The sequence below is a fragment of the Meriones unguiculatus genome, chromosome 3, assembly GCF_030254825.1.
Source record: "Meriones unguiculatus strain TT.TT164.6M chromosome 3, Bangor_MerUng_6.1, whole genome shotgun sequence".
Lineage (NCBI taxonomy): Eukaryota > Metazoa > Chordata > Mammalia > Rodentia > Muridae > Meriones > Meriones unguiculatus.
This window is the reverse complement of record NC_083351.1, coordinates 138,970,678-138,997,339: the sequence shown is the minus strand read 5'-3', so window position 1 is coordinate 138,997,339 and position 26,662 is coordinate 138,970,678. Positions and strand designations below refer to the sequence as shown.

Genomic DNA, 26,662 nt, shown 5'->3' with positions numbered 1-26,662 from the left:
GCGAGAAAGAGGAGTCTATAAAAAGTTATGTAAATGAGCATAATTATGTAAAAAGTACGTGCATAAAAAGATTACCTTAATAAAGCAAAGCGTTGATTCTGTGTTCTTTCTGGGGGGGGAATAAAAACAGATGTTTTCATTTCCCTCCCTTCTCATTCTTCTACGGCCCTTTCACTCTTGGGTAAAATGAGAGTGCGGTTTTCCCAGAAGGAAAAATGGCGCTGCCTAACAAGTCAGTTGACCACGGATGGCTGTCTTGCAGGGCTCGCCTAGGTGTGTCGTCTAGGAAAGCCCAGCAGGTAGCTTATGGGTCATGTGGCCTTAGGCTCGCCACTGAACTGCCTTTTGGCTTCTCTGACCTCAGCAGCCTCGTCTATAAAATGGGAAACCTGCTTGGCACCCGTCTGAAGCGAGGTGGTTAAAGCAGGTGTCACATGCCATGCTTCGTTAGCCCTGGCGTCTCCCGGTCCTCCTTGCTTGGGAAGTGGTGGTTAGGATCCGGCTGGCTGAGGGAGTGGAGAGCACAGAGGCTGTGTGCCCTTCTCCTCTGGGACTGACGGGTGATGACAGAGGACCAATTCAGCGACTGCAGCTGCCCAGGCCGTGCCTGGCCAGCCAGTTTTCGGTGGAATTTTCAGAAAGAGCCAGCCCCAGCTCTGTCCTTTCTTCTTTCCGGCTGTCACGCTGCCAGCTCTTGTCACCGCAGAGACATTTGATGCTGGCCCTCAAAGCTTCTTTAGTGGGGCCGCATCTGCAGTTTCCTTCCACTAAAATACTTCAAGTGTAGAGTGGAATTCCACGTCCTTCCTGCCTTGCCTTCCCCTCCTTTGGGTGAGTCAGAGGATGAGCCTGTCTTCTATTTTGAATATTCCATCTGGGACCTCCCGAGAGCCTGGATGGAAATGTGGTCATGAGCGCAACAGAGAGGCTGTCCCAGACACACCGATTTCAGGAGAGAGATGCAGGCTCCCTGGGCTGGCCTTCTGCCTGGAATTAACACAAAGGCACCTGAACACCCTTCAGGCATGCCATTCTGCAAAGGGCTGCCCCCGGGAGTGTTCTGACCACGCTACATAGCGAGAGAAGCCGGCCAGCCTCAGCCTCCCTCCTTGAGAGTGTGGTCCCTCTGGCGTAGGACAGCTCTGCTCACTGGAGCAGTGAGATGTGGGGTGCCTATCGCTTATCCTGTGCCTCTGAGCCGAGCTGGGCCTGTAGTGTCTGGCTAGTTTCCTCATAAAGCTCTTTCCTGGCCTCAGCACCCCTGTGGGAAGCGAGGAGAAAACAACCCCCCCCCCGCACCACGCCGCCCTCTCCCCCCCCCCCCCCCCCCCCGTTACATCCTGCCTCTGCCATCAGCGAGGAGAGACTGTCCCCTGGAAACCCTGGAGCAGCAAAGCAGCTGCCAGTGGAAACGCCACCTAGAGGAGGCAGCAGCGGCGCTGGGCTTGATAGCCAGGTGCTGGCCACCACCCAGACACAGCGATCCTACAATTACTAAGCGCGGCCGGAGCTGTTCCCATGCCAGACCACTGCAGAGCCGTTGGAATAGGCGGGCACGCTGCCCGTGTCCATACATGGAAACGTGCCTCTGAAATGCACGTCTTTAAGGGGAGATCACAGCGTGGCATGTGCACATTAAATAGCAGTGAGGCTGTCCACGAGTCTGAGAAGGGAAGTGGGAACCTAACGGAGCCGAGAGGCTGCAGGCCTCACTCAGCTTCCCCCTCATGAGCTTCAGCATGAGTGTTCAGAAAAGCTGAGGATGCAACCAGGAAGTCTGAAAGCAGTTCCCAGGACGGAATGAGGTGCCGAGGGCAGCTTGCAGGGGCCATGGTGTCCGAGCACCTGCAGATTTGAATAAAGGAGACAGAGTTGTTCCAAGGACAGAATTGTGTCCCTCTGGCTCACAAGTCTCTTCAGCTAAAGACACTGAAGGGATTGCTACCTTTGTTTTTCTGTTTGTTTTTAAGAAGCAGCCTCCCTATGTTGCCCAGGCTAACCTTGAACTCTGGGTTCCAGGGTACCTACTGCCTCTGCCTCTCGAGTGGTTGAGATTATAGGCTTGTAGCACTGTATTCCGTTAAAGAGTTTAATCCCTAGTTCATCAATATTGCCAGGTCATTAAACAACCCTAAGTTATCTACATGCTATAATATTAGCCTGGGTTTTTAAAGAGCATGCTATCACTATGTTTTGAAGATATCTTTATTTTTAAATATCTGCTTTTGAGACGGCATTCTCATGGATCCGAGGCTAGCCTCAAGCTGTCTTTGTAGCATAAGAGAACATTGAACTTCTGATTCTCCGGTGTCAACTGAGTGCTGGACCAGCACGTGCCGCCACGCTCATCTCTGCACGATGCTGCCAACTGGGCCAGGGCTTTTCACGCTCCAGGCAAGTACCAGCACAGCTACTTCCCTGTTCTTGAAGCTGTATCTAAACAGGGGCTCTTCCTGCCTCTTGCTCTGCTCACGCGGGGGCGACTCCGCCTCCCTCGCTGCTTGACGCGGGAGACCACCTCCCAACCCTCAGCACCTGGAAGAGCCATCAGAAAAGGGAAAGCGCTACGGAGGGCAGACGCTCTCAAAGGCTTGCCAGCCTGGTGCTGCAGTGTGCCCATTGGCCTCTTCTATCTGCACCCACCCTTGCCGCAGCCAGGCAATCCCAACCTCAAACCCACCAAGTCCAAAAGTTAATTTGTGCTTTACCCACCCCTCTCTGCCAGCCTCATGGGCCGGCTTCCGGGGCTCTACATCAGCACTTACCGTTGAGGCTGCTCAAAGAGGAAAACTGAATAATCCTACCGCTGCCTTATTCATGCCACACAAAGCAACCCATCTCCAAAGCACTAACCACAGTCGCTCCTAAAAGGCTCCTAATTCCAGCCAGCCTTCACCGTCTCTGCTGCTGTCTTAGTCTAGGCTGTGCTTGCCTCTTGCCAGGCCAGAGCAGTGGTCTCACAGATCAGGTTGGATTCTCTTTCAACCTGGTCCTCGCATACTCTCTCTGATTATTGTTTCTAAAGTACGTATCTGATCCCTATAGTTCTGTTTAAAGCTCTCCGACAGCTTCTATTGCTCTTAAAATAAATACCAATTCTCCAATCAGCCTCCAAGGTTCCTGTGAAGATGGCCTTTGTTCTCCGTGCTTTGCCACTCTGGCTCCTTTCAGTCCTGCGTACTCTAGAGGTTCCCAAATGGGCTTAGCTGCTGCCACCATCTAGATGATCAAATGCCACCACAAATACCTTTATCTAGCAGGAGGCTTGGAGCTTGGCTTTGGCTCTAGACTCATTTTGCTAAAAGCCTTTTCTGATCGCTCAGTCTAGACGGCTCCGTTATAGCATAAACCTTTAACCTTTTCCTCTCCTTCCCAGGACTGGGCATCTCAGTCTGCAAAGGCACATGACCAGCGAGGCTCCCTGATTGATTTCTCTGCTCATTATTCGGCACCAACACATTGTCCAATTAGTAGGGTTTTCATGACGAATATTGATTTCATGAATGAATGGATAAACATGGGAGTTAAAATACTGTGGCCTTGATTCCTCCTTGGATATTTTGAGATTTTTGACATCACAGGTCTAGTAAAGACCACAGGTTGGAAATATCCAGTAAGGTCAGCTGTCAGAGCTGGGGCATCATCGGGTAAAAAGGGCGCACGGGAACGCCATCCTGCAAGCTCAGTCAGGACAGGATACTTAGAGATGCTTTGAGAAGAGCAGGGACAGAGGCTGTGCTGTCACGACAAAGTAGAAGGATTGGACAGGGCACGGGAGAGAGGTCATAGGTCCCAGGGAACCACTGGGGTGGATTTTGAATCTGACACAAGAGTCAGGCTCAGAGGGCTGGCCAGGGATGGTCCCCACCCATGAGGAGGTGGAAAGGAACCTTCCTAACAGGTATGACTCAGCTGAAACAGCAGTCCCCTGACAGGAAGGTGGGCCCTCCTCCGGCTCCAACTTCTGACACCTGGCCTGCAAAAAGCTGGCCTCGTAGGGATAAAAAGCCAGTTGGAATCAAGAGTACAGGGACAGCTGTAGGCCCCCACAGGGAGGGAGCCCAGTCTGGGCTCTAAGTTCATTGCTGACTTAGAAGATTTCCCCTGAAGATGGCTAATTACCGCTTAGGCATTGTTCTCACCAGCCAAGCGAAAATGAAAATGGCTCAGAGCCTTCTCACTCCCACACCCCAGGAAGCCTGGCTCTGGAGACAACCAAACACTGCAAGGCAGAGGCACTGGGTGTTCTGGTTCTACCTAGTGTGAGTCACTGCCTGTGAGGAGGTCTACAGTACCTGTGTGTAGGAGGCTGTACCCAGACTGCAGCTTGGACGATCTGGTGATCGGATCTGGTGTCAAAGTGAGGGACAAGGTCGCACAGGTTTAGAAAGAAATTGCCAACCCTCCCCCCCACCAGGAGCTTTGAGATAATAAATGGACAGATCTTCTAGGCGGTGATAGCAAATGTTCCCCACTTTCCCCCAGAAACACGGAGCAATGGCTGTGCTCTCAACTCCAGGCTCCTGCTGGATCGAAGATAACAATGACAAAGGCGAGACGAGCAGAGCACAGCCAGGCGCTCCTACCTGCTAATGGGATTCTGACCTGTGTTACCTGTGTTTGTTTGTTTACTTTGTTAGTTTTGTTTTTTTGTTTTTTTTTTTTTTGTTTGTTTTTGTTTTTGTTTTGTTTTCCAGAGCTGAGGATAGAACCCAGGGCCTTGTGCTTGCTAGGCAAGCACTCTACCACTGAGCTAAATCCCCATGTGTTACCTGTGTTATCAGCGCCCGCCTCCACTGCCACCATGCCCCAAATCCAGACGGTTCAGTATGAAATGATTCAAATTCAGAGAGGCCGGCCATACCCGTAATCCTGGAGGTAAGGAGGCTGAAGCGGCTCAGCCCGGGTCACCTGGAAACAAAATGTCTCAAGAAGAAAAGAATCGATGTGGAAGGCGCTGCATTGATGAGTTGTCTGTTTCTGAACTCCTTTTAGAGAGCTGAGGGAAAGTGACTGGGTAAGGTGCTGAATGGCTACCCCGACTGGGGCCTCTATAGGATGCAGTGGATGCACGCTGCCAGCAGAGGGCACTCCAGGCCCAGCCAGGGAGCCAGCCCACCAGCGGGAGAAAGGTTACCGGTGTCAGAGAGCCCGGGGTCAACAGACTGAACCAAGTTCATCAGAAAGCCCTTGGGCCTGAGCCCTGCTTGCCCAGGAGCCACCTGTTAACAGCCAATGGAACATGCTAGCAATGCCCACAGAGCAGCGAGAAGAAGAAGCGAGCGCTGGCTGGCAGGTGGGCAGCCCTTTTCCTAACGGTGCATCCAAGACGCGCCAAGGCCTGCCAAGGTTGGCAGAGTGCGTCGGGCCTCTGGAAACCCCCACCTTTCCTCTATCAGGCTGCCCCTTGGCGATTCAGAATGAAATTGCATATTGAATAAGCAGGGTGAAGCAGCCGTAGTCTGCTGTCTTCGGACAGTTCTGTGCCAGGGTTCAGGGGCAGGAGCTATTTGACATAGGGCAAAGAGCTGGTGAGGACAAGGCTGGGGTTCTCAGCAGGGCTGGGAGTCCTCCAGGGGCTGCGAGCCTGGGGGGTGTGACAGCTGGAGACGATTAAACCTGACTGGCAGAAGCCTGTGTTATCTGGCCCCAGAGGGCAGCCCTCGGCTTCTCGTGCCCTGAGATCTCCTGACACAGATCCCAGGAACGCTGGGACAGAAATCTGCTCTGACAGTCGCCCCTACCCATCCCCACACCATGCAGAAAAGCAGCCCTCATCTTCCTGGCTCGGCGCGGGGCCTTGCACTGAGACTTTTCATCAGTGAGGCCTGCCTTCTTCAGGACAAATGGGTGACTCCTGGAGACGGAGCACAAGTTCTGGCCCAGCGCTCCTGAAGACAAGCTGGGGGCACCCCCCATGGCTTGTCTGGGGAACAGAGGCAGAGCCTTACCCTTTCTACCCAGGGCATCAGGGTACCTGTTAGGGGGCCTCACAAGACAGCACTCAGCCTGGCCATCTTCCAAACCTGGCCCAGCCACCACCAGGTCCTGACTGCTTACGCTCACAACCACCTCAGCTAGGACCTCGTCGGCCCTTCAGTCATGGTTGAACACAAAATGGTCTCTGTGCTCTCCACCACAGCAGAAGGCTGGGCTTACTGCTGGCTGCATCTTTTCTGACTAAAACAACATTATGTGAAAACACCATCCCTCATTTAGCATTCATAAAACGGTCTGTGACCTATGGAGAATGGAAGCTGGGCGGAGGAGCACCAAGGAACAAAGCGTCAGGAATTCAGTATCCTTCCCGCCTCTTCCTCTGCTAAGGGATACAGAGGTTTCTGTAGCAGTCTGCGGGCTGCTGGAGACCGCCCTTCGGCCCACTCCTGCATCTGGCTCGGAGGGCGCAGAGTCTAGTTTGAGGCATGTGGCCCCGGGGTGGCTGGCCTCTGGCCTCTGGGCCTCTATTTTGCTGTTTTGGGCTCCACAGAGATCCAGCCTACCCCTCAGCTATGCCAGGGCCTGAGGCTGCCTGCAGCCTAAAGTTCTCCATGGCGATTATACGCCCACCTGAACTGCCTTCTCCCGCCAGGCTCTCCGGAAATCCAGGCTGGCCATGTGCTTACAGGCAAGTGAAGGCCAGGCTCGGCGAGTGCCTGCCACTCTCTCTCTCCATGTCTGTCTTACAGCTCTGCTCCCTTGCCATTCCTCCTCAAGGTAAAGTAAATACGGCGACAGGCTCCCCACACCCCTCTCTTAACCCACCAACACCCGGGATTCCTGTTCTGTATGGGGTCTCAGACAGCGTACCCTTCCCGGTATGAAGAGCATTGGGTCCAGCACAAAGCTGTCATGTTTAGACTGCATGGCAGTGACCCTCCTGGCTCGTTTCCTGGGACCCTTAGTCCTGGCATTCAGAGGGTCCCTGCTTCCCCCCCCCCCCCCGGCTCTGGACCAGCAGGCCCACATCCTCCCTGAGTTTTCCTCTGCTTCTGGCTGGTGATCCTCCTCGTCACCCAGTTCTCCACACAGACCTCTGTTTACACAAGGACGCTGAGGCCTCTGCCACCCACCCCTCAGTGTTTACCCTCAACCCCCGTGTGACAGGTGAGGGTCATGGCCTTTCTGTCTTCTGTCTAGTCCTGGCAGCGCCCCCAGCCTTTCGGGCAGCGGAAGGAATGTTCCCAGTGCCGCACTAGTGATCCCGTCATACCAGCGGACCCACTGAAAACGATCCAAGCTCCAGCAAGGGAGAGCTGGAGAGACCGGAAGAGGCAGGACGGCCTGGGTGTGGTCGCATAGGGAAGACCAGAAGCTGGAGGCCCGAGTGACCTAAAGCCTGGGGTAGGCTCTGTGTGGAGAAGCAGAAAAAAAGCAACGGAATAAAACCAGGGTGAGCTGTGCACTGGACGCTCTGCGCCCCAAACATGTGCAATTCATCGGGAAACTCTGGCAACACTCACCCATGGGGCCACAGCCAAAACGGGGCGCGGCTGCACTCAGGTGCCTTGCTGTGACGGGCAGCCCTCTGGAGGCTGAGAGGCACCCATGCCAGCCCCGCGAGCCACCACGGTCTGTAACTAGTGTGTCCTGCCTGAGTTAGGAGTTCTCCTCTGTGAGCCCGTGAGCTCTGGGTGCAGATGTAGAAACTAACACATCCCTTAGGGTGAGAATTTGACTTGCAACTTTAAGAAACATTTTTTTTTTGTTACAGTTGCACATAAGTGCAAACTACCCGCCTGCCTTGGTGCATCTGGGGTTCAGAGGACAAGTTGTGAGTTCCAGGAATCAAACTGAGGTCACCGGGATTGGCAGAGTTCACTCCCTGGCTCTTGATCGTCCATAGATTGCCCACAGATCTGTTCCTTTAGTCTCCCCAGCAGCCGGCTTCTGGGTGTGGCCCCAACTCCTGAGAGGGGACAACAGTCACACAACTACCGATTAGGGTTTTCGGGCCGTGCTCAGCGTCAGGGGCCATGTGAGGGCTCCCAGCCTGTGCACACACCCTGACCCCCCAGCCTGTGCACACAGACTCTGCCCCCCTGCTCTGGCCTGGCTGGGCCCAGCTGCTGAGAGAGCTTCCTTCTCCAGGACCAGCAGGGACCCCTCCTGGGAGATGGAGCCCTCGTCCCTGCAAGCCAAGGTCTGCCGTGTTTACTTCATCCCCTGAGAAAGGAATGAGGGTCAGCGCTGCTCAGGGTTTGTTTTCCAGAGGCTGGAGGCCAAGGGACTGTGCGGACTAGAACGCTGAGGCCTTGCGTACCTGCCAGGAACAATAAGCCTGGGCACTGTTCTCTGCTAGCCTTTCTGAGCGCCCAAATTCACGGTGTCAGGTCTGGATGGCTGCTAACCAAACCGGCCTGTGTGCGTCCACACCCATCCTCGTGTTCTTGTATACTTAAAGAGGAAAGGTGGAGAAGAGGAAGAGGAGGAAGATGAAGAGGAAGAGGTGGTGGAGGAGGAGGAAGGAGAGGAAGAGGAAGGAGAGGAAGAGGAGGAGGAAGAGGAGGAGGAAGAGGAGGCAGAGGCGGAGGAGGAGGAGGAAGGAGAGAAGGAGGAGGAGGTGAAGGAGGCGGAGGAGGAAAGGAGAGGGCTGTGCTCAGGGAGTCCCAGCTTGTGGAAGCGCTGGGTTAGCATGAGGTCACCGCACAGATCCAGCTGTGGCAGGGTGTGTGCTGCATTCCAGCCTAGGTCTGCACGAGGGGGGCTGCGGTGGCGGGGGAGAGCCCCCGGGGCTGTTTAACTTCCCGTGCCTTTTCCCAGGGCCTCTGCTAACCTTTCCACTCCTCGCCTGCCTCGGGTTAGATGGAAGCAGGAAGCAGGAGAGAGCACGAAAGATGTGTGAAGAAAGGCGTGGGGCAGGTTGACAGAGAAGAGCTCACTCGGCCTGTGGCTCGGACTGTCCCCTGCCCTCCATGGTGACCTCCCTTCCTCTGCACACAGGGGCACAGGTGGGCTGCGGCTAGGGAGGCGGAGGCTCACCTCTGTCCCCCCCTACCCCCCCACAACTAGCCCAAGACTCTCAGAACCTGAGGAGTGTGTCTCTGTCTCTTCTTGAAGAGGAGGGGGGGCTAGGAGAGGGCTCAGCAGGGACAGTGCAAGTGTGAGACAGGCGCTCAGGCCCAGCAGCTGTGCAAAAATAAACTGAGGGTGTGGAGTGTGTGTGTGTGTGGAGGGGGGTGAGATAGGAGGAGCCCTGGGGCTCAGTGGCCAGCCCACCCATCAGTGAGCGGTGCCAGGCTAGGGGGAGCGTGTCAAAACACCAACACACACTCATGCACACACACTCATGCACACACTCATGCACACACACTCATGCACACACACTCATATACACACACACCCCCCAAGCTGGATGACGTGTGGCACCCTGTCCGGGTCAGACCTGTGTAGGCCCGGAACCCACGGTGCCCGGCGGCGCCCAGACAGCGCTGAGCCAGGGCTTTCCTGGGAGGCTCCTGACTCACTCTCTTCCCCGGTGTGTGAGGTGGGCGGACCAGCTCTGCCTCAACACACACTCGTCTGTCCACAGAAACCGTGAACTGGGGCCTTGCACACCATCGCTCTCACTAGTGCTATCAAGGCCAAGTCCCCGAGGCCTCCTGAGGCGTTCACCCCGGGACACGGAGGCCCGGGACCCGCCCGCCCCGCCTGCCCCGCCTCCGGCCTCTCCCAGGTCCGAGGCCTCCACGTCCAGCCTCCCTCAGGCTCCGGCTTGAAACCACCGTGGGCTTGGGGTTTAACCAGCGTTCTTTGGCCCCAGAAGCACTAGTCTTTCCGCTCTTCCGCGGACCTGACTGCAGGCGCACTGCTCTGAGTTTTTAGGTGACAGTTTATGGGGGCGGGCTGGATGGTCTAGGGGTTATGGGCGCTGGCTGGATTCCCAGGGGCCCCAGGGCTGCTCAGGAGGACAGTAACTCCAGGTCCAGGGGGTCTGCTGCCCTCTGCTGGTGTCTGTAGGAACTGCATGCGCGTGGCGCACATACACGCATGAATAATAACAGAATAATTTACAGATCACACTTAACCTCTTTCGTGCTGGAAAGGAGCGGGCGTGTGTGCATGTCACAGTGCACACGGGAAGGTCAGAGGGCAACGATGGAACTTAGATCTCCTCTTCCACCGTGTGGGCTCCAGGGATGGAACTTAGGCTTGTCCATCTTGGCAAAGCAAGCGCCTCGGCCCACTGAGGCATTTCTCCAGCCGCAGACCGCCAGGGTAAATACCCCTAAACACAGTACGTACGGAGCGTCCTTGACCCACTCATCCACACACCCATCCAGCACGCTTCAGTCGCTTTCCCCACAGTGACCCAGCCGGCGGTGCTGCACCCGGCTCTGAACTATGGCCCCACCCATCACGGTCTAGCTGCGGAGCTGGCGCAGACTACATGGCCGAAGGCAGCTTCAGGAGACTGGGTGCTGTGTGTCTGTCTGTCTGTCTGTCTGTCTGTCTGTCTGTCTGTGTGGTTGGCTTCCCAAGGATTTCCTCCTCCACTCACACTGAGCAGAGGCAGCTTCAGGTCTGCTCCCGGCCTGGTACAGGAAGCGGGCATACCAGTGAACACCACAGCACTTACAAACACGCAGTTGAGAGGGAGTACGCAGCAACTGGTCCCCTTCCTGGGCAAAAGGCATGGGGACCTCAGTTAGCCTCTAGCCTTTACGAGCAACTTCATCTCCGGGGCTGGGTGTGGAGCGGGCCGTTGGCTGTGCGGTGTCTTCTGCGGGCTTGAGTTAGTACTGAGTGCTTTTTGGTGACTAAGAACACTGCTGGGAATGCCCCTCTGACTGCCAAACACTTCTGGGGGTAAAATGAAATACACATAGGAAATTGGAGAGAACTTTGAGTCTCTATGTAACCAAACACGAGGTGCCAGATTGTAGGGTTTCTTGCCCAGGAGAATAAACTCTCAGGGCTGTTTCTTTCTGTATATATTTCTATGGGGAAAGATCAACCCTTACATCATCAGATCTTAAGGAAAGAGAATTCATTTAGTCAGAAAACAATTCTTCCCATCTGGCTGTAGATTGTGTATCTTATGAGTCACCTTGATGGCCTTCTGGAAGCTGGTGGGTGTTACTCAGAGTTTGTTTGTCCCTCGGTGTATTTGTCTCACTGCAGACGCAGCACAGGATGACAGATGTGGGCAAGGCATTGTCCCCAAAGGACAGAACAGCTTGACACCCCTCAAATTCTTGCGTTGAAATTCTAGCACCCTGGGTGATTGAGGTAGCGGGTGGCGACCCTTCCTGACACTGAGTTCCTCCTGACAAACACACGGCTGACATGGAAGCTCTTTGCTCCCTGCTGTCTTCTCAGGGCTGTTTCACCTCATCAGTGTAGAGACACGTAGACAGAGGATGCTGTGGAGCTGCGGTCCTGTGCATCTGGGACCATACAGAGCTAATGTCTAACAACTGCCCTGCCATCACAGGTAAGGCAAAAGAGCCAGAGGGGTGAGAGAGGACTCCTACACCTCCCTCTGGGTCTGGAGGTAGAAGAAAAGGCATTGGAATTTGAACTCTGGGAGCATGGCCAGGGGATTGCTATGAATAATGGACCCAGAGCAAGAGACGCCGGGAATTTTTCTACCCTGGCCGAACCAACACCTGTAGACTCTCTGCCCTGTTTTCCAGAGCGCCTCAGCTGTTCCAACCAAGCTCCCACCAGCCTGCAGGACACTTGCGTGGAGCAGGCGGCACAGGTGAGCACGTAAGATCTCTCAGAACCAGGCTGTAGCTGGAAATGCCTTCAAAGTGAGGTAGTGGCTTTGGGCTCTGTGGGACCCTCAAATTAAGACAGGCCAAGTGGTTCATTTTTTTCCTTCAGTGACTTTTCCTCTTCTGTAATTAGAGATGAGACATACTTATTCCCTGGGTGACACAGCTTTTTCTGCGCGGTCTGTGGGCTTCATTGAGCTGCCAGCCAACAGAAACCCAGTCTGGGTTGTTTTATTTGGCTGACTACCCAGCGGTGGTACCCGGTCAGACCAAGCCATCTTGGGGAACCATGAGCACCTGAACACACCCTAGGAAAGAAAGAGTTCTGGAAATGTGGTTTCCAGCTCCCTCAGACCTTTCTCAGATTCAGCCATCCTCAGCAAAGGGTTTTTCCAAGAGTCGGAAAAGCTTACAGGAGATTTTACTGTGCTTCCTAATGGTTACTAAAGAAACAAACCAACCAGAGTGAAAGCAGACTCTGATGTGTGTATGCTTTTGCACACACCCACACAGGGCACACACACACACACACACACACACACACACACACACAGATGTGTGCATAATACACTCATATACACAAACACATTCACACATGCACATATACACACGGGAACACACACACACACACTCTGCGCAGCGGTGTGAGCACAGAGTTTTCTGGAAGACACGGTGGCTCAGTGAAGGACAGAGCTGGGGTAGCCAGCTGGTGGACACTCTCCCCTCCACTCACACCCCCAGACCTGCTCAACTGACTAAACTTTCTCACAAATTAAAGGCTTGACATGAAGTACATAATTCCTACTGGGCAGCTTCCAAACTCACTCTTCAGCGTTACACACAGAGTTACAGGTTTTAGCGAGCTGTTCTGAGGCTGCTCGGCACCTCCCCACGCACTCTAAGAAGCCTCAAGCCTCTCAGGCACCCTTAGTGATCATTGCCAGGGACAACACCGGAAAGGGGCTCAGGAAGAACTTAAAAAACTTCATAATTAATATATTAGTTATATTATTGTAAAAGTACATAGTGTGTGTGTGTGTGTGTGTGTGTGTGTGTGCGCCTGTGCATGTGTGTATGAAATTTCCAACCACAAATATCTCTTCCAGTTCATACCTAAAAAATTACTTTCAGGAAAAAAACCAGAGAGATCTTAAAAGACTGTACCTATCCTCTGGTTTTGAATAGACACACACACACACACACACACACACACACACACACACACACACGGGGCAGGGGTGGGGATGAGTGCTGTTGGGCCTGGGTTTTAGAGAGAGCTGAGAAAACACCTGAGAACGAAGGCATCAAAACTCTCCATTAGACGAACTAGGCAAGATGAAGCTCATTTTAACTTGAAAATGAGCATTTTTGGCAGATATTGTAAATACTTTTTTAGGACAAGATCCCCTATACCCCAGTCTAGCTTTGAGACTCTCAGTCTCACCGTAAAGCCCTGATCCTCTTGCCTCTGACTCCTGAGTCTTAGGGTGTCAGTTCTTTCTGTTGTAGCCTTCTCTAAAATCCAGCCAGGAGGGACCGAGGTACAGCCTTTCTGTTCATGAACAAAGGCCTGCTGCTGCTCCACGAACAGAAGAAAGGCCTCTCCGCCTCAGAGACCTGCCTTCTATTTTTGCGTGAAGCTTGATACAGGGCTCCACCAGCCCTTGAGGAAGCCAGGGTTCCAGACCCACACAGGGTTCAGGCATGACATCATGTCCTGCTGTGCTCCAGCTCTGAGAGACGCCCACTGCTGTCTGAGACCTAAAAGCAGCAGAGAGTGGTCCAAGGCCTCCAGGGGCCCTCCTGGTTTGCACAAACATGGGTGCTTAGCATACTGAATAATGGCTAACCGGGGTTACCAATGTCCCATTCATAACATGAGTTCATTCCTCATTTTAAGCAAAAATGCTTGTTTTTAGACTTGAGCCTGCCCTCCTGGGCTTTCTTCATCTGCTAGGACAGGTGCTTTGGACAACAGTGGTCTATGCTGTCCCGTGGCTGTCCTGGAGTCCATCCTATCCCCTGTACAGTTCCAACTGAAACCTGCACCGTTATTAAAAGCAGAAACTCCCAGCGCTGATAGCCACCCTGTACATCGGCCTAAGTGTATTCTCAGAAATGCAGGCGTTGGCTCTGCCTGGAACGCCGCTTGGAAAATACTTGACATTTCTATAGAAAGACATTTGCTCACTTAGGAAAAAGTTATGCGGAGAAAGTAAAAAAATCTAGACTCTGGGCCAGCTCCTAACACTCCCCACTCTTCTTCCTCGCTCTGTCCCTTGAAGGTTTCTGCTGTCATGGTTGCAAAGCAGAGACACGGCCACAGCTAGTGGCTGAGGGTGTGATAGGTCCCCACAGGGAGCTCCAGTTCCAGGACCATAAATGGGCATGTGCTTTACTTCCTTTACCCTGAGTACAGTGCACAAGAGCCCGAGAACCCTTCATAGTTCAACCCAAAGCAGCTCTGACCGCGAAGTAAAGGAGGCCACTGGCAGAGCATGAGGACAGGGACACAGTTTCCCCCCAAGAAAGCGAAACCATACTTAGGGACTCTCCTCCACATACGGCCAGCCTTCTCTTTCAGTGGAATTCATGTGGGCCCTGACCTCAGGGTCTTAGTTTAAGTGTCGGTTCTAAACTGGTCTTTGGAGGAAGAGGTCAGGGTATCTTAAGAACAGATGAACAGATTGTTCTGGATACAATCAGGGAGCTACAGGAAAACTGCAAGGTGATGTCACAGAGCAATGCTGGTCCACTGGGCCTGGGGGGGGCTTCTTGACCCTGAGGTCTCCTTCACATGGTGCTTCTTCCTATGGACATGTAGCCCCTAAGATAAGTCCGCTGGAGCTGGAATGCCCTCTTGTCGCAGGAGCCCACTGATCCACACAGAAGGGAAGCCACCACACCTCTCTGGCTTTTGGTTATCACTGTGTAGCCCCTCTCACCATGCTCATCCTTCCTCAAGAGTCACCGCACTGCTCTCTCCGCCAGGAGCAACTGCTACAGTCCTAACAGAAACTCCAGGATCTCTTTTCCTAGCTGGTCACTCTTCAGGTTTCTTCAGGAATCTGTCTCCAGAATATGGTGGCGGTGGCAGTGGCGGTGGTGAGTGTGTGTGTGTGTGTATGTGTGTGTGTGTGTACAAGAGCATGCCTATCTGTCTGTCTAATTATGATTTCCCTCATTACCAGCTGTGGTGTGGGGAAGGAGAACTACAGTTAACACCCCCCCACTCAGGAGATGGGTTAGGAAACACCGGGAGACCCATCCAAAGCAAGCTGGAGATCCAGAGATTCTGGACGGCACGGTCACCTTCTCTGGGAGCGACTCCCAGTGTTCTTCACTGTTTCTTCCCCAGAACTGGTGTGCAGCTCTCCTTCTCAAATTATTTTCTGCCCTAAAACACTGAAGCCTGAAGCCAGCTTTTCCTGTTGTTTTGTGTCTATACAAACTGATACAATTATTTTAAAACTACTGTGGAGTCCACTCAATGGAATCAGCTCCATAAAGACACACTGCAGATGAACAAGATAGAAGCCGCTGTTTGTCCGACTCTGGGGTACTATCAGTCCCTAAGATGCAATCTGTGAGAGAAACACACTTACAGGCACTTGCATGCTAATACAGCAGTAGCTTAAGGGACTGTATCATGTGGTGTCACAGAGTCAGAGGCTGAGGGTGTTTTTCCACTTCACTCCTGCCGTGTCCCAGAGTCAGGGCCCCCGAGGCACACTTGGCAGATGGTCATCTGCTGTGGGAATCCTAGACCCCATCTCACTGCCTCCTCAACTCAAAGCTTCGCCAGATGAGGGCAGCCACCAAGGCTCTGGCCTGTCTGTGACGCCCGTCCTCGCCATCCCTCTGTACGCTGCTTGCAGGTCAGTCCACAGCCCTGCACAGCTGTGCTGTGGAATTTGTGCCTCGGCCTTTCCTCTGCGCACGCATGCGCTCACCCATACACACGCATCCGTAGCCGCGCACATCTTTCAAATCATACGAGGTTTGGGAACGAGGCTCATTTTCTCTGTGAGGGATTTTCAGGATGATAAGGTGTTCGCTTATAGACCGCCCGGCTGCATTCCTCTCCTCATGGTTGGCCCCACCCCCAGCCCGCCAACCACCTTTCCATGGCAGGCCGCGCCCAGCCACCTCCTGATCCTCTGTGGCACACTGCGTCCATGTCAAGCTCTTAGCTGTTCAATTCACTAGACTCCCCAATTCCTCCAGTCCCCCAAACCACTCCCCACAAGCCCCCAAAGGAATGGGCCCAGATTCCAGCTTCCTGACCCATCGTGGCCCCTGGGAACTTGTAGGCCACTTTGTCTATGGGCTGAGGTGGAACAGTGTCAGGTTGCTCGAATTAGTGTTTCCACATTAGCTTTTGTTCTAAAATGAGGAACAAAGGAAGAAAACAGCATAAAGACCAGCCTCTCTGCTTTGCTTCCATAGGAGGGAAACCCCATAGCCCTCTCCCCAGCTCCCTGAAGCAGCTTGTGGGGCACTCTACTGTGATATCCGGGGCCCACAAGTCAGAGCAACAGCCCAAGAGGGCTATGATTCCAGGCGGGAGCTCCGCTCAAACTCAGCCCTTCTTCTGTACACACTCGGAGTGTGAGGCTGAGCTGTGCAGACTCCGGGCAGCTCCTGTTAAAGGGACTGTCTGGCCGAGGGCATTTCTGAACTGAGTTCTCAGTCACTTCCAGTTATTTCGAATTGGGGCTGTTAATCCACAAGGCTTGGGAGCTGCTGTTGGGGGGGGGGGTGTTACCTTCTCGTCATCCATCCCAGGGTGGCTTCAAATACATCATGCAGGAGCTGGACGGGGAAGGTCCCCAAACAGAGCCCTGCCCTGCAGACAGCCTGCCTCTCCTCTGGCCCAGCTTTGCTTCTGGGTCTGCTACTACCCCATCTATTCCAGCACACCTGAAAACATGGCAGGGCTCACACGGGCCTTACCTGGGTAGGCTAGTCCTTGGCACAGCCAGCTAGAGGGAGGCATGCCAAAAGGGAGCAGAGGTAAGGATTTGGCCAGTTCCGGGGTACAGCTGTCCCAACACACTTTCCGGCACACTTCCCCCAAGTCACATGCCCAGCACACCTGCCCCAGCACACCTGCCCCAGCACACCTGCCCCAGCACACCTGCTATATAAGGCACACCTGCCCCAGCACACCTGCTATATAAAGCACACCTGCCCCAGCACACCTGCCCCAGCACACCTGCCCCAGCACACCTGCTATATAAGGCACACCTGCCCCAGCACACCTGCCCCAGCATACCTGCTATATAAGGCACACCTGCCCCAGCACACCTGCCCCAGCACACCTGCTATATAAAGCACACCTGCCCCAGCACACCTGCTACATAAAGCACACCTGCCCCAGCACACCTGCTACATAAAGCACACCTGCCCCAGCACACCTGCCCCAGCACACCTGCTATATAAGGCACACCTGCCCCAGCACACCTGCCCCAGCATACCTGCTATATAAGGCACACCTGCCCCAGCACACCTGCCCCAGCACACCTGCTATATAAAGCACACCTGCCCCAGCACACCTGCTATATAAAGCACACCTGCCCCAGCACACCTGCTACATAAAGCACACCTGCCCCAGCACACCTGCTACATAAAGCACACCTGCCCCAGCACACCTGCTACATAAAGCACACCTGCCCCAGCACACCTGCCCCAGCACACCTGCTATATAAAGCACACCTGCCCCAGCACACCTGCTACATAAAGCACACCTGCCCCAGCACACCTGCTACATAAAGCACACCTGCCCCAGCACACCTGCCCCAGCACACCTGCTATATAAAGCACACCTGCCCCAGCACACCTGCTATATAAAGCACACCTGCCCCAGCACACCTGCCCCAGCACACCTGCTATATAAAGCACACCTGCCCCAGCACACCTGCCCCAGCACACCTGCCCCAGGACACCCGCCCCGGCACACCCGCCCCGGCACACCTGCCCCAGCACACCTGCCCCAGCACACCTGCCCAACATCCTTGCTTGCCCTAGCACACCTGCCCCAGCACACCTGCTATATAAAGCACACCCGCCCCGGCACACCTGCCCCAGCACACCTGCCCCGGCACACCTGCCCAACATCCTTGCCTGCCCAGCACACCTGCCCCAGCACACCTGCCCCAGGACACCCGCCCCGGCACACCCGCCCCGGCACACCTGCCCCAGCACACCTGCCCCGGCACACCTGCCCAACATCCTTGCCTGCCCAGCACACCTGCCCCAGCACACCTGCCGTAGGATTCCTTCTAAAGTGTACCCGACTCCTAAAGTGCACACCTGCTCCAGAATGGCTGTTCTAGGGGACCTGCCTCAGTACAGTAGCCCAGAGGGTAGACAAGGCTCTCGGTGCCAGTCTGACCGCCGAGCCCTCAGACAGCAGCAGGCTGGGACTCTCTTTGGCCTGCAGGCACTGAGGTTAGTGCTACAAGAACAGGCAGGTGCACATGTGTGGTGATGTGGTTCAGCATCCATACGGGAGGTGCACAGACCAGCACCCCAGCACCCACCCTCATGCCTACCTGGTGGCTTTGCTTAGCTGGGTTGTTTCTCTGCTCACAACGCTCCTTATGTTTCCTCTGCAGAAGGTGTTTGCTGCTGCCCTGGGCTCCTGTCAGGAGTGGCCTCCCTCTTGCACAGGTCAAGAGCAACCACCTTGGACTCCCTCCCAGTGCCCCCAGTAGGCGATCAGCAGCCCTGCCTGCCACGTGCTCATCCTTCCGGCCATGGTGTTTTGACCCCGCCACCTCACTCTGGGAGCATTGTCACTGAAGATGTAGCCGCAGGGAATGCTGTCCTCGTGCACGCGTCCGTTTGTCCCCAGCTGCTTTGCAGATTGGGGATTGTTTCCCTAGTTTTACCTGGATATTTGAGCAGCCTCTCAGCTTCAGTGTGGGGAGAGGATGGCCCCACCAGGTATCTCTTAAGAGATGTGTTCAGAGTTGCCACAAAGGCGGTGTGGAACTGGCGTGAACATGAAGGCCCTGGGGCTAGCTGGGTGTGGGTCCCTTGTCACCTAGGCTGAGGCGATGGAGGCTGTAAGAGATCAACGTGGCCTCTGAAGACGGGGGCTCTAAAGCATCCTCCGGCAAAGGGCTGGACAGAGAGAATGCTGCCACGTGAGCTGAGGACTGGCCGGGGAGAGCCCATCGAGAGAGGAGTCCGTTCTGACTGGTACCTGAGCTGAGGGGCAGATGGCCAGTGTCGGAAGGTGTGTAGACACCGTGGTGACTCCATCCCTGAGCCCTGATTTGGATGACCTCTGGGAGGGTGGTCTGTGCTAGGCCGAAACACCCCAAGCAGCAAATGGTACTTACATGGGATCTTAGCTTGCCTGGGTGCACGCCAGATGGAGCCCCAGCCTTCAGGGCAGGCTTGTCCCTCCTAGGGACGCTTGGTCTGTCCTCACATTTCTCACATCTTCCTACGTCTCTCACGGCTTCTGAGCTAATCCGCCAACAACGGCTTTTCACTTGGAAGGTCCAGCTACGGACAGACTAAGGAAGTAGGTGTTGGCCTCAGGGGCCTGGGGTCCTGCTTTAGTTACTGCGACCTAGCCAAGCACCGTGGCACAGTATGTCACTATGTAGGTCCTTGCTTGTACATCAGCAGAACGAGAGCTGAGCTAGGATCCTGCCCTTGGTTCGCATCTAGGCTCAAGCCCGGTGGAGTGCTGGCACAATAGCGCTGGCTTCACCGCCCCCTGCTGGTGAGCACACGAACTGCTTGATGAACTTCTGAACAGGGCTGGTTAAGGCAGCAGTTTTCACTGTCTTTCAGAAATGAGAGGAACGCTAACAGCTCGTCCTGGAGAGTCAGCTCTGTGGCTTCTACAACTGGCCGCAGCTAGCCACAGCACGAGCGAGCAAGCCATTAACACACACGGAGCTCCATCTTCTCATACCTCTGAGGAATGTGGCAAGGGGTTCGGGGCTTGGGAACCACAAGCCGGGAGGTGGGATTTAGCGGACACCTCTGAGCTCTAATGGCAAACTGGTCATCTGGCACAGATCGGGGCCTTGGACCCACTAACACTCGGCACCTCAGTCACAGCAGGCTGTGAGAGCAGCGGGCAGTGCCCGCTGAGGGGGGCGGGGGTCCACTCTCGGTCTCTGGTCTTCATGGCGGCTGTTGTCACCACTTCCAGCTCGGCTCTCACGTCTTCTGCCTCAGAGGTGGTGTTTATTGAGAACAAACAATGCTCCAGCTGCTTTGCAGAACATCTGTGCAGCAGCTGCTGGGCCCCGGCTGAGATTTTTGTGATTGTTTGGGGATGATGCGTGAGCACAGCACATACAGTATGTGTTCCGCTACTCCAGAGGATTTGAGAAGATTGGAAATTTCAGGCCGTTTAAGGCAGTTGAGGGGTGAGGGTCCAAGGAGGAGAAGTAGTTCTTGTTCAGGGCCACCAACTGGAAACACGTGGAAATGTCAAAAAGGTCTGTGCACTGCCTTTCTCCTCCTGCTGCCTCCACAGAACCCCCTAACACTAGCCCACAAAAGCGAGCCTCCTCGCAGCACCTCAAGTTGGACACTGGAAGGGCTTCTTCCTCATCTTCACCATCTGCTCCGAAATGCCACTGTCCTGGGGCTAGTGGTGGTGGCAGAATGGCATTCACAGCTGTGGGGCATGGAGGGAGAAAGAGTACCCCACAGTGCGTTCTTCCAGGGACAGGGCCCCTGTTCCCACCTTATCGACCCCATACACCTTCTTCTGTTTCCCTGCAGACACAGAACAGAAAATAGCCTGTATTTGTTACCGGAGAACAAACTAAGAAAGATTCAGGTCTTCCTCAAGGCCACCCATCAAAACAGTTGTCTGAATCTGGTTGGGTTGCCATCAGCCATTGTAAACAACAGGGGAGTTCCCTGCAGGTGGGTCCAGAGGGAAGGAAGCCTGAGATTAAGGATCAGCAGGTGGGTGGCTGATAAAAGCTTGCTTTGTACCTCAAAGACTGTCTTTTTTCCTTCCCTGTATTAAGTTAGTTGTTCTCACCCTGCTTTACCCCCGGCATACCTATTGTCCTCTGCTGCTCCATACCAGTCACATCTTTCCGTTCTGTTTTGTGACAGACTGAATGTTACCAGAGCCATCTCCGTGACCATTGGACTGGGGCTACTCACAGGTAGAGTGAGCAGGGGTCACTCCAGTTCCCTGACTCTACCAATACCCATAGTGCACCGGTGAAGGCAAGTCCTGTGAGCCCCTCTCCCACCCATGCCCGGCTGCTGCTGGGCCATCATTGGCAGCCCCAGTGTAGACACCTGCAGCTGCTGTGAGTTCCTGATTGCAATGGAGGAGATGGCATTTGGCAGCTGGGAGCAGAGGTGTGCGTCACCACACCCAGACAGGACTTCCAGCAGCTGCTTGGGAAGAAGCTCTAAGCTATGCGCGGGCCACCTACCATGCCGGTCCTTATGCTCAAAGCTCTGAACAGCTTAGGTAAGCATCCTCTGGTTTTGACCCCTCCACTTTTCCTCGGTAGTTTTATTGTTAGTCTTTCTCAAGGCTGATGAGATGGTGACAGGGTCCCTCGGTTCTCCCCTTCTGGAAGAAATGAATTCAGTCAAGAGTTGCAGGCACTTTAAGCAGATGTCTAGTTAGCAAAACTAAGCAGGGCGCTCTAACAGGAGACGGGAGCAGGCCATCCCGTGGTGATGAGCAGCAGGGCGCTCTAACAGGAGACGAGAGCAGGCCATCCCACAGTGAGGAGAAGATTCTGTGAATATTTACAATGGGGTAGCATATCCATGGAGCAAAATGACCTATTTTCTGTCCCAAATCATGGTGGACCAGATCTTCCTTCTGGGGTATTTCCTTTCCCGGGCTCCATGAAAGAGCGGGGGTATCTGAACTAATATAAAATCACAGCAGGTCTTTGAGAACACGGAGTCTGCCTAGTGCATGTGTGGGCAAATGTGGTAACTGCCAAGAGGCATCCACCCAAATGGTCTGAAGACACAACTGCCAAGGCGTACCTGCAGTCACCATGGTTACGCATCCACCTCCCTGCCTGGGGGCTGTCTCCAGGAGGTCTTCTTCCTGGAACAGGTGGAGGCTTTTTCAAAAGCCAGTTTTACTCACAGTTTAGTCTCTCGCAATTAGCTGCGTTAGGTAAAGAAAGTGCGAGAGGCCAAGGTGCCTGGGAAGGCTCCTCAGCGAGGTCTCATGGCCGCCAGGCAGAGCCTGCTAGGACCAGGGCTGCTCCGCCCCCTTCCTCTCGCTGCTCAGCTTGGCTCTTTCATACCTAACACGGGTCTTCTTCCCTACCTCCTTGGGGGTCTCCACCTTGCTGTTTTGACCACAGCATTCATTTTAACTCACTCCTCTGTTTTCTACCATAACACTACTGCTTTAGGGACACTGTGGCAACCAAGATAGAAAGCACCCAGAATCTTTTAAAAGTGTCACTCGGTTCACATATATGAAGGAGGAAGAAACGGACAGTTACCAGTGACAGGGGAGGAATGTGGGAGCGAAAGCTGCCAAGTCAGATGCCCTGGAGGAGGGCGATCAGGGACAGGCGCTGTGGCCCAGCTCTGTGGACATCTGCTCTGAGAGCTGAACTGCACGAAGCAGGAGTTAGGAGACATGTTCTAGCGAGATAGAAAGTCCTAACATTGGGAGAAGCTTAGCTTAGCGTCCAGGGGCTGGAGCACTGTGGCTGCGGCTTATGATAAAGTAGGCAGAACCTGGTGAGCCCGACGATGCCACCTCTGTAAGGGCCTGACGAGTGTGGAAGCCATGAGGTTAGTTTGCCTCCAGGATGCACTGCGCCTGCAGTGGCCTGCGCAGGGCTTGGGAGAGCTGGGGCTTCGGCCTGGGGCTCCCACTGGGCTCACCATGCTTTTCTTGGTTGTGCTGCAGAGCAAGACTCTCTGTACCATCTCCCCTCTGCCTGCCCTTCAGACGTGTCATCTGTGACATTCTGGTCTGCATGCTTTCTCTCTGTCACCTCCTGTCTCTGCTCGCTCCTTCATCTTTGGTGCCACCTCGCCACTGGCTTCCCAGAGAACTTGGCCCAGAAGAGCAGGTTTTCAGCAGAAGAGCAGCAAATTCTAACTTTGGGTCTGCCGAGCAGAGAGCTGCGGAGGGGATGGTGGTGGTGGGAAGGCCACGGCCTCGGAGAGCAGCGGATGGACTTGGTGTGGTTTCTGGTAGGGCTGATGAAGCGTTTTGAAGGATTTGATGTGAGGACAGTAAAAGAAAACCAAAACCAACGATAGCTAAACCTCAGAAGAGGATGGGAACAGAGAAGACCCAGAAAGGGAACAAATCTGCAGACAGTTCTCTGAGTTTGTCCATGTTCTGTTCCAAAGGCCCTTGGAACACGTAGATGGGAATAAATGTACGCGCTGGCCCATTGACATCCTCCTGGATGTTGCCGTCAAAGCCACAATGCTACCATGCCGTGAGCTGGCAGCTCAGCAGGGGAAACTTCACCGATGTCTGGGCTCCCAGATGCTGGCTAACTTAGGGTTAACATCCGAGGGATGGTGCGAGCAGCACCAGGATAAGGGTGTCCTCTTTCTGGTTGTTTTCTAACGAACCATCACCTCTACTCTAACCCCTCTCCACCCCAAACAGCTTCCCTCCCATCTTCAGCCTCTCCAGTACCGGGAACTTGGACGCCACAGTGCCCAGGCAAGCAGCTGAGGGCCCAGCAGCTGGGACTGCTTCTTGCTTTCAATGGCGAGGCTGCAGATCCCAGCAGTGAGCCCTGAGCCCCTCCAGCTGCCTGTTACAGCTTGCGTTCCTGAGCAGTTGCATACAGCCTCTTTTCTGTGGGTCTTTTCCCTCCATTCTCAGGAGAGATGCAGCCTGGAGGGAGACTGCTAATGAGCCTCTGCCTAGTGCAAACAGGGCACCAGGGGACCTGCAAGGGCCCTGACTCTCAGGTCCTTTCATTTCCACCCCAAAGAGAAAAAGGAACCCTCCAGGCACCACAGCCCTGGGAAGGGGCGCAAAACAAAACAACAACAACTTTTCTCCCTGAAGGAGAGGCCAGGCGAACTGGGCCCGGAAGCCTCTGGATGCTGGCCTGGAAAAGCTGCAGCATTTTGGCGTCCTCCTCCCCGGAAGAAAGCTCCCTTGTTCCTGGTGCACAAAGGATGGACTCTGGGCAGATGGGTCCTGAATGCTAATGGCCGAGGGTGCTTGAAAGGGGGAGGCCAGCCTGCTGCCTGCCCTATCTGCCCAGGGCTGGCCTTATCACACACCCCGATGTGCTGGGGGGGGGGCTGCATCCCTTTTTAGACACCCGGTCCCCTAGCAGCAACAGCCTGCTGAGACCGACCCGCTGGTACCCATCATTTGGAGGCCCTGGAACTGGGGAGGGCATCTGTTGCAGGCAGCGTAAACTGCTAAATATCCCTGCAAACCTGGACCAACAGGCCCTGCAGGAAGGTACTAACCATCTGCTTTTCCTTAGCTTTTTTTTTTTTTTGAGCAAATTATGTTTATTATGCTAATTTATTTTACTGTCAACAACACCAAAAGACACAGTTGCCGCTACAGTTGCCGCTAAACAACGTCATTATATATCTCGTTCTGGCTCGTTTCCAATAGGCTTTTTTTTTCCTACTGTGAATGCAACAGGAATAAATTCATATGGAAAGGTGGATTTATGCACAGTTGTGCACGGAATATAAAACCCCAGGTTCGGAAGCTCAGGACCGCCTAATCCTCCAGGAAGCACATTCTGGCAGAAGGAGTGGCCATCCGGGTGAGGCCCAGGCAGCTGCCAGCTCAGGCCCTTGAGGGAACTCCTGGCCAGGGACCTTCATGTCAGTGTGGTCCAAGGGAGAGGCCCCCAGGCCTTTGCTTTTCTTCATCAACGTCCTCCTCCCTCAGAACGTCCTCCTCCCTCAGAACGTCCTCCTCCCATCCTCCAAATGGGTCCGGAAGAGGACTGAGGGGGCTCTGCGGTGACTCATTAGGAACTGCCCTAGCACTGTCAAAATCACTGGCCCTGTACCCCACCCTACTCCACGGAGACCCATGCCGTTCGTATTTCCAGAGCGTGGGCAGGAGAGGAGAGCTGCCAGCTAGGGCTCTTCAAGACAAGCCAACCCCACTGCGGTGGGCACACCGGGAGCCGGCAACTCCCCACGAGCTCTCACGCCTGATGCAAATAGTTTATCAGTTAGGTAATAAGACACGTGCAGCTTCCTGGGAGGAAAACTGGGTCTCTGGAGACTGGGAACAGTGAACGGAGTCCACCTGCAGGAAGGAATAGGCCGCCTCACGGTTTCCTGTGGCTACAGGAGCAGCTGCAGGCGCCTTGTGCATGGAGGGGACTGTCGCCTGCTACCCTCGGGAAACCCACAGCAGATGACTGGCCGCCTACACGGAGAGTCCCGGTAGCCAGGGCCTGCTGGGCACCCTTGCTAATATTTCGTTTCCAAGAATGGGTCACGTTACCACAGTTAAGGAGCGCAGGAGTGAGCCTTTGTCCTTCGCTTGTCAGCAGGCCTGAAACAGAGCCCACCACGTCCCCGCAGAGGGCTGTTGGACCCTATGGGCTGGGGGAGAGGGTAAAAGATGGGTTAGAGCGGCCCGTCTGAGGCAGGAAAATGGATCGCGGCTGCTGGGTCCACGGTGACCGTCACTATCCATCCACACGGGTCCTGAGGACCCAGTGAAAACTCGGTGTTTTTCTCCAACCCTGAAGTGTGTGCAGGACCCATCCCCCACCCCACCATCTTTCTTGGTTCCAGGAGCGAGCCTCGCACTGCCCTCCCAAGACGGAAACTCTCGTCTTGTGTCCCCTTCCACCTCTGTTATTTCCCCTCTCTGGAATCCTGCTCACGCTCGGAGACGCTAATTAACCAGTTCACCATAAAAATAGGCGCCTGAATCATTTAATCGGGAGCCAAGCCTTAACTGAAAGGGACGGGTACGTAATTGTGGAGTGTGTTAGGAAAGGAAATGAAGGGAGAGAGAGCCACAGTTCGCGGTATTTCCAGACCGTTCCGGGAAGAAGAAAAGAGCTGGGCCGGGTCCAGCTCCCGGGCAGGGACCGCGAGGGCACGGTGCATTCAGACGCGAACTCGGGGAAGTTGGAAGGCGAATCCTCCAGCGCCCCAGCCAGCGGGCTGAGGAGCGGCCCGGCGCGGGGAGACCGGCCGCGAGGTGGCGCTGCCGCACAGGGAGCGTCGAGCGTCCTCGGACCCGTGGGCGGAGGGGGCGCGGCCGGAACCGCCCGGCCACAGCGGGGAAGGGACAGTGCTGGCTGGGGGCGGGCTGGGGGTGGGCGTGGGGGCGCTTCCAGGCCGTGGCAGCCCCGAGGCAGGTCGGAAACCGTCTCGTAATTCCTTCCACGTCGTCCCCAATCTTTATTAGACCCCGGCGGTTCTCTGATGGCGAAGGCGTGGCGTCCCGGGGCTGGGCTGAGGACCGATCTGGGGGGGGGTGCTGAGCGCCGGGGACTTTTGCCGTTGTCGGGGCCCGGCCCTGGCAGTGCCCGAGGTGGACTCTGAACCCCACGGCTGCCTGCTTCGCGCCGGGGCTGGCAGGACAGCTCTGCCCTGCACGCCCGGGACAACAGTTCCCACCCCAGAGGGACGCCGCAGGCTGCTGCGCGCCCGCGCCCCGCCCGTCGAGGCGGCCGGGTCCCGGAGGAAAGATGAAGTCTCCGTGGGCGCTGGGCTGGCTTCTCCTAGGGAGAGCACCACGTGTCAGAAAGAAACCACGTTCCCCGTGTAATCACAGCCCACTTGAAGAACAGTGACTTGGGACCAAAAAAAAAAAAAAAAAAAGAAAGCCGTTTCCAAAGCAGATGCCGAAAGCTGGTCTTTTCTCTCTTTTTTTCCTCTTTTTTTTTGGGGGGGGGGCGGGGTGGCTGGGAGGAGGGAAGGCTTTTCGAAAAAACAAACAAAAATAAGTGAGTCAGTATCTTCTC

The 26,662-nt window shown here is 54.8% G+C and overlaps 1 long non-coding RNA gene across 1 annotated transcript; it reads right to left on the bottom strand.

Annotated features, from left to right (window-relative positions):
• Positions 1-1,376: 1,376 nt before the first annotated feature.
• LOC132653156 (uncharacterized) lies at positions 1,377-23,750 on the bottom strand. The gene is made up of 4 exons (XR_009590892.1): positions 22,602-23,750; positions 21,164-21,306; positions 18,281-20,480; positions 1,377-1,845 (listed from the first exon to the last, which is right to left on the bottom strand). It is a non-coding gene; the product is annotated as an uncharacterized LOC132653156 (long non-coding RNA).
• Between the last annotated feature and the right edge of the window lie 2,912 nt (positions 23,751-26,662).